At 46.0% G+C, this 7,500-nt stretch overlaps 1 protein-coding gene across 1 annotated transcript in view; it reads right to left on the reverse strand.

Moving 5' to 3' along the window:
• Positions 1 to 5,048: 5,048 nt before the first annotated feature.
• The window catches only part of b4galt1l (DP-Gal:betaGlcNAc beta 1,4- galactosyltransferase, polypeptide 1, like), a 30,098-nt gene continuing 27,646 nt past the window's right edge, over positions 5,049 to 7,500 (reverse strand). The window contains exon 6 of the mRNA XM_062548812.1: positions 5,049 to 7,500. This exon is cut by the window's right edge and continues 165 nt beyond it. The gene's annotated coding sequence lies outside the window, so the exon portion shown is untranslated.

The following is a 7,500-nucleotide window of genomic DNA, read 5'->3' on the forward strand; positions in this document are numbered from 1 at the left end:
ACACACAACACACCCTGCAACACACAACACACCCTGCAACACACAACACACAACACACCCTGCAACACACCCAAAACCGCTGAATAAGATTTGTATGCTTTTTAAAGATTCCTTTCAGCTCATTTACCGTCTCTCTTTGTAGACTGTGAATTTGATTTCATAAGAAATTTTACATTAGCAAGTGATTGGGTTATCAGATTTCTGATGATCGTTTTTTATTATTATTAAGATAAGACTTATTTTATCTTCCTCAAACCATTTGGAGAGCTACTTTAGAACACGCACACACACACACACTTTTTAAGAGCAATTCTAACAACTAATTTTACAACAATAAACAACGACCACAATAAGTGCATCAATGAGTGTAGTAAGTGTATCAATGAGTGCAATGGTCCGTGGGATAAGCAAGACTAGTTGTAAGTAGTGCTATGAGAGGAGATGTTCTATGAAGAGTTGGGGTTTCAGGAGTTTCTTGAAGATGGAGAGGGATGTCCCTGCTCCACCAACCAGGAACAACAGATGAGAAAAGTCTGGACTGGCCTGAGCGTGCGGGTGGAAGAGCTAGACGTCGCTGGATGAGCAATGGGGTGACACACACACACACACACTGTAGCCCCTTTCACATTCACCGATTTTAACGCTAAATCAGCCGAATTTAACGTTAAGGCTGTTCCTTTCACATTGACGACACGGGGTGGGGAGTCAACCCGCCTCGGCAATCCAACCCGTCTCGGGGGGTAGTATCAGAGCCGAGCCGTGTTGAATATGAAAGGAACAGAGGTCAACCCCGCTATTAGGGGTGTGTGCATAGACATATATACGTATAAAACGTAGACACTGATTAAAAGACGCACTTGCTTGTGCTACATTCTTATCAACGATCATTGAAAAACTACTTCCTCGTTTGGGGCAAAGCCATCGATATCTCAGCAAGTGACTAATTGCTTTCAGATCCTGACAGTGCAGCGGGCACAGAATGAAGCACAAATTAGCAAGTGCATCTTTTGATCAGTGTCTACGTTTTATTTTTATAACGTAGCACAAATGTATTACATTCGTCAATGTCGATGTTTTTCAGTTATAGTTTTGGATGTTAGTACAAACAACAATCCAGTGGGATGGGATCACGTCTCACCGAGTCTCGCAACCGAGTCCCTACCGGTGCAGCGAGAATATTTTCGCGGACCAAACGTTGATAAAACGCTGAGTAATCTTAAGTAAACAACTTTATTTGCTTAAAAATATGGTGTATTTGTGAAAAGAACGATGCACGTTCCTCGTTTGGGGCAAAGCCATCGATATCTCAGGACGTGACTATACGCTTCGTTTCCGGATCTGACCGTGCAGGGGCAAAGCCTCGAAGGCTTTGTGCTGGGGGTCTGACCGGTCTGACAGTGCAGGCTGCAGCTGGACGGTCGTGGTCAGACCAGGAGTGCCTGTGAGTGTGAATGAAACGATGTAGCCCTGTCATTAACAGCCCTGCCCTGTTAGTAGCCCTGTGTTAGCCCTGTCAGTAGCCTATCTTACTGTCTATGGTCGTTAATCTGGAGCAGTCCTCCGGCTGAGAGGAGCAAACGCTCCACCCAGATATGAGCTCCAGGGCCCTGGGCTGCCAGCTCCCTCAGCTCCCCCCCTGGCTACCCGTGTGCTGTTTTTCACGCTTCACCCTGATACACGCTCGCTCCTGGAGGGGGTAGCGTACGGTCGGATCAAGGTCTCCGCACGCACACACACACACACACGCCTGCCTCCCTCAGTAGCTGAGCGACTGTTTTTGTCCATCACCTCCAACAGTAGGCTACTGTCAGCGCCAATTTCTCATTTGTGTTCTCTTCTCTACCTGGAGACCGTCACCCACCCTGCCCAAGACCCGCCTTAAAGAGAAGACTGACCAATGAGAGATAAACACGGACGTGACGTAGTTCCCGCCATGGGTGATGAGAGACTGACAGATTGCAATGTGTTTTGGAATCGCGTTTGCCATTGCCATTTGAATTTTGAGACACAAAGAGCGTGACAAAGTGCTATGCAATAACGGGGGCGCTATTTCTGCAAACCGGGCAAAACTTTTTGCCAAAAAATATTCAAAATGTTTTCAATATTTTTTTAAAAAACGTTTTCAAAAAAAAATAAAAAAAAATAAAAATTAAAAAAAAATTAAATTCTACATTGAATTTTGAACATTAAATTGCAAAAGTAATTGACAATTAAATGATGAAACTGAATATTGAAAATTGAAATGCAAAATGAATTGCCATTTGAATTTTGAGACTAAAGTACCATGGCAAAATGGAATGCAATTCAATCCATGTCTTTTACAATTTTTAACCAAAATACATCAAATTGATTTGATGATTGCATTGCCACTTTGTATACTAAAATGCATTTTGAAAGAAAGTATTGCAAATTGTAATATTAAATTGCATAATGAATTAGCAATTGCATAATGTAATGTCTTTTAGAATTGCATATTGCAGAATGTATTCTCATTTGAATTTTGGAACTCATATGCTTCCATACTAACTAGCCAACGAGCTAACTGTCAGAGCAGAAGTTGTTCAGGACTCAGCACACTGAAATATGACTTCGACAGACAAGGACCTCATTTGGCATTCAAATAACATAACAAGTGGCCCGCCATCATTTGGAAGCTAAACCACGTAGAAGGATCTTTGGTTTATCTCCGAGGTCCAAGGCATGCTTAACGTCATTGTTCACTCCCAAATTGCGTGTGACGTGCTGCTAGGCAACGCCTCCCATAACTCGCCTCTGAAACCGGCTTCAGACAACCCTGGGACCAGAACACGTCTACCTTTCACATTGCGAAATCCCCTGAACCCGCTATTTCTTAAACGCTAATGTATCGTTTCTGAATGTGAAAGGGGCTACAGACACACACACACACACACACACACAGAGACACTGCTCCTCTTACACCTGGTCTCATCTTACATGTAGACAGGTGTGTGACACGCACTTCAACGCGCACACACACACACACACACACACACACACACACACAAATACACCCATGCTGTGTCGTCTTCAGTCCAGTACTCTGGCTGCTAATCCCCAGAGGGAGGCTCTGACCACACACACACACACACACACACACACACACACACACACACACACACACACACACACACACACACACACACACACACACACACACACACACACACACAGTTAACAAACAACTATTATCAATAACAAATGGATTAATTAAAACATGGGTGTGTGGTGAGTGTGTGTGTATCAAGGGGAGAGGTGACACGCAGTCAGACGAGAAACCTGCGGCAGGGTGCTAGACACGGGGTTGCGACACACACGCAAACACACACACACACACACACACACACAGTTTAAGAACAAACACACACACAAACACACACACAGACACACACAAAGACACACACACAGTTTAAGAACAGACGCCATACACAAGAAGAGGAAGGAAGTCACTCATCGGGTCTCAACGCCACAACGCTGTAATTTCCTGTATCTCCAGTGACGCCTCATGGCCTTGGTGCTGCTGCCCCCTGATCCTACAGTCCAGACAGCACACAGCAGCCTACACACACACACACACACACACACACACACACACACACACACAGGGGCACAGAGTCAGAAAGGAGTGAACTCTTAAAGGGGCGGACAGGAGAGTGGGTGTGTGTGCGTGTGTGTGTGTGAGGAGTGCACATTTAAAGGGACGGGTAAGAGTGTGTGTGAGAGAGAGAGGAGTGAGCATTTAAAGGAGCGGGCAGGAGTGTGTGTGTGTGTGAGAGAGAGAGAGAGAGAGAGAGAGAGAGAGAGAGAGAGAGGAGTGAGCATTTAAAGGGACTGGTGAGAGTGTGTGTGTGTGTGTGTGAGAGAGAGAGAGAAGGCAGTAATTTGAAAACTGTGCATAGACAGACACAGACACACACACACACGCACATACACAAAAAACAAACAGGGTTGACTTATTTGGCCTGGGCCTGACTTTAACCCAAGCGCTGATAGGCAAATTCCTCTCCTCGGCGGCCATCTTGATAGCATGCGGTGGGCAGTTACACCAGGAAGCCATTTTCCTGTTCAAATGAAAGAGGAGGTGTATGGAAGGGACGTCACATGCTTGTGTCACACGTGTATGACACACGTTCATACACACACATTTAACCATAACATAAATATATATGGTAAAATACACACTTAACCTAGCATTGATAGATACGGTAAAATACACACACACACACACACACACACACACTTAACCTAGCATAGATAGATACGGCAAAATACACACACACTTAACCTAGCATAGACACAGTGAAATATACACACACACACTTATCCTAGCATAGATAGATACGGCAAAATACACACACATTTAACCTAGCATAGACACAGTGAAATATACACACACACACTCTTAACCTAGCATAAATAGATACAGTAAAAATACACACACACACACACACACACACACACACACACACACACACACACACACACACACACACACACACACACACAGTATAGAGTTACACACAGACACACAGCTGTGGAGATGTCATACTGCGGGGAGTCCTCATGAGAATGACACAGCTGCACCCACACAACCAGACTTCTACAAACACACACACTCATACTACTATGCTTTTATAGATAGACACACACAAACACACAACCAGACTTCTACAAACACACACTCATACTTCTATGCTTTTATAGACCCACACACACACACAACCAGACTTCTACAAACACACACACTCATACTACTATGCTTTTATAAATAGACACACACACATTCACACACAACCCGACTTATACAAACACACTCACACACACTACCAGACTTATACAAACACACACAGAGAGGCACATACATTCGACCATGTTTAAATTTGCAAAAAGTACTTACTGTAGAGTAAAGTTCCCACATGCTACCATGAGCACATGCGCACACACACAGACACAGACACACACCCTCAGCCACAGAGAATTGTACTTGTCAATGAAACAAACGCACCTTACAGTAAATACACCATCACCAGTTACAATCAAATATCTTTATTTCAAAACAAATTATAATCTTTAACAATGATTTGGATTCATGTTCAAATACAGCAATCAGATACTCAGCACTTTTGATAGGAACCAGAGTGAGACCAACACACCGGAGGGCCACCACCGTCCAGACATTCCGTCCAGTCCGGGCGACGGTTCCGGGCAGCACTGGAGAACTGGTCAGGAGTGGCGTCCGAGGAGCGTGCAGATAACCCAGCTACCACGGCCTCAGAGCACGCACACACACACACACACACACACACACACACACACACACACACACACACACACACACACACACACACACACACACACACACACACACACACACACACACACACACACACACACACACACACACACACACACACACACACACAACGCAGATAAGCCAGCTTCCTCCGCCTTGGAGCACAATATCTCATCACCTCCGTGCTCCTCTCTCTCTCACACACACACACACACACACACACACACACACACACACACACACACACACACACACACACAACGCAGATAAGCCAGCTTCCTCCGCCTTGGAGCACAATATCTCATCACCTCCGTGCTCCTCTCTCTCACACACACACACACACACACACACACACACACACACACACACACATACTCAAACGTGCAGGCATTAGATAAAGCCCTTGTCCTCAGGCTCATCAGCCCAAATTGGAACATTTACAAGAACAAAAACTTCACTCCAGCCAAACCACTCCAGGCCAACGTGCGTGTGTGTATGTGCGTGCATGCGCGTGTGTGTGTGCGTGTGTGAATGTGAATGAGTGGCTTCTACCTAAACAGGTACAAACCTCTCATCAAGATAAGTCTGCATGTCAGCAAAAAGAAGCATACTTCTCAGAGCTGGTTAGATGTGTGTGTGTGTGTGTGTCTGTGTGTGACTGTCCAGATCCAGCATAACTTTTCCAGTGGGCCTTGTGTGTGTGTGTGCGTGTGTTTATGGGTCTAGAGAGAGTTGTAGCAGCCAGATCTGGTGAAGTAATGACTGGGCATCTGGAAAAGTGAAGATTCGTAAAGATTCTGTACATCCTGTCCACACACACACACACACACACAAGCAATGTTACATTCAAAAGTCTGGTTCAGCTGGACTTCTCCACAGGGGCAGCACATGTGCGCATACACACACACACACACACACACACAAAATCTCTGAAGGTCGTGTTTGTTTGGCGAGCGTGCTCTCTGCAGAACTACAGCATATGGCTTCAGCAGGAGGTTGGTGGTAAGTGTTTTTATTAGTGTGTGCGAGCGAGTGCGTGTGTGTGTGTGTGTGTGAGAGAGAGAGTGTGTGAGTGTGTGGCTGAGGCAGCTGATTGGCTTATGGGCAAAAACCCTGAAAATAATAAAAAAGAGACTCCGCAAGTCTGCACACACACACTTTGCGGGTCACGTGGACTTTGTGCCTTGTTTACACATACCACTGCTAGCCTTCAGCAGCTAGCCAGTTGCTGTGCTTATCAAAACACACACACACACACACACACTTGGCTGGGAGGCATGTTGTAAGAACAAACAATTAAAGACCAGTAACATGGACCCCCCTCCGTTCCATTATGTGCTGAGGTGGGCTCTTTTACAGAGACGGACAGAGGGGGGGAGAGAGAGAGAGAGAGAGAGAGAGAGAGAGAGAGAGAGAGAGAGAGAGAGAGAGAGAGAGAGAGAGAGAGAGAGAGAGAGAGCGTGTTTAACAGCTATAGGTCGGAGAGGAGTTGAGGCACTTTGGTTTGAGAGGGAGAAGTGCTGTCCTCTCCCCACCCCTCTCTGACTGACCTTCCCATCCGTCTCACCTGCCCGGAGCAGGAACCTGGCCATCCTGTGGCTTAACAGACACTGTGGGCTACAAAGGACACTTGGACACTTGGACACACACACACACACACACACACACACACCTGCCACTGGCAGTGGACAGAAAGGTAAAAGAAAGGCACATGCACTGCCAGCAGACACACACACACACACAGTTGGCAGGTGTGTGTGTGTGTGTGTGTATGTATGTGTGTGTGTGTGTGTGTGTGTGTGTGTGTCAATGGCTCATGTCAGCGTGGCTGAACAAATTATTACTTTCAGTAAAGAGGAAAACCCCCCTCACACACAAACACACACAAACTTATTGGGAGGAGAAGCGCACATCCCATCTTTCAAGTCAAAGTCATATGTGCAAAGGTCAGAGTTCGGAGGTCACGATGCCTCAGGAGCGTCCAGTGTCCCGCTGAGAGTGTGTCTAGGCGTTACAAAATCACACACTCATACACACACACGCTGTTGCATTCCACGCTCACACACACACCGTCGCGGTCCACGCTTGGTCATACTTCAGTCCACTGTTTCACTCTCACACGAGCAAGGCACCTTGGATTAGAACATTCACAGGGAGGCATATGGTCCTCCGTGTGTGTGTGTGTGTGT

The sequence above is a fragment of the Sardina pilchardus genome, chromosome 11, assembly GCF_963854185.1.
Source record: "Sardina pilchardus chromosome 11, fSarPil1.1, whole genome shotgun sequence".
NCBI classification, from domain to species: Eukaryota; Metazoa; Chordata; class Actinopteri; order Clupeiformes; family Clupeidae; genus Sardina; species Sardina pilchardus.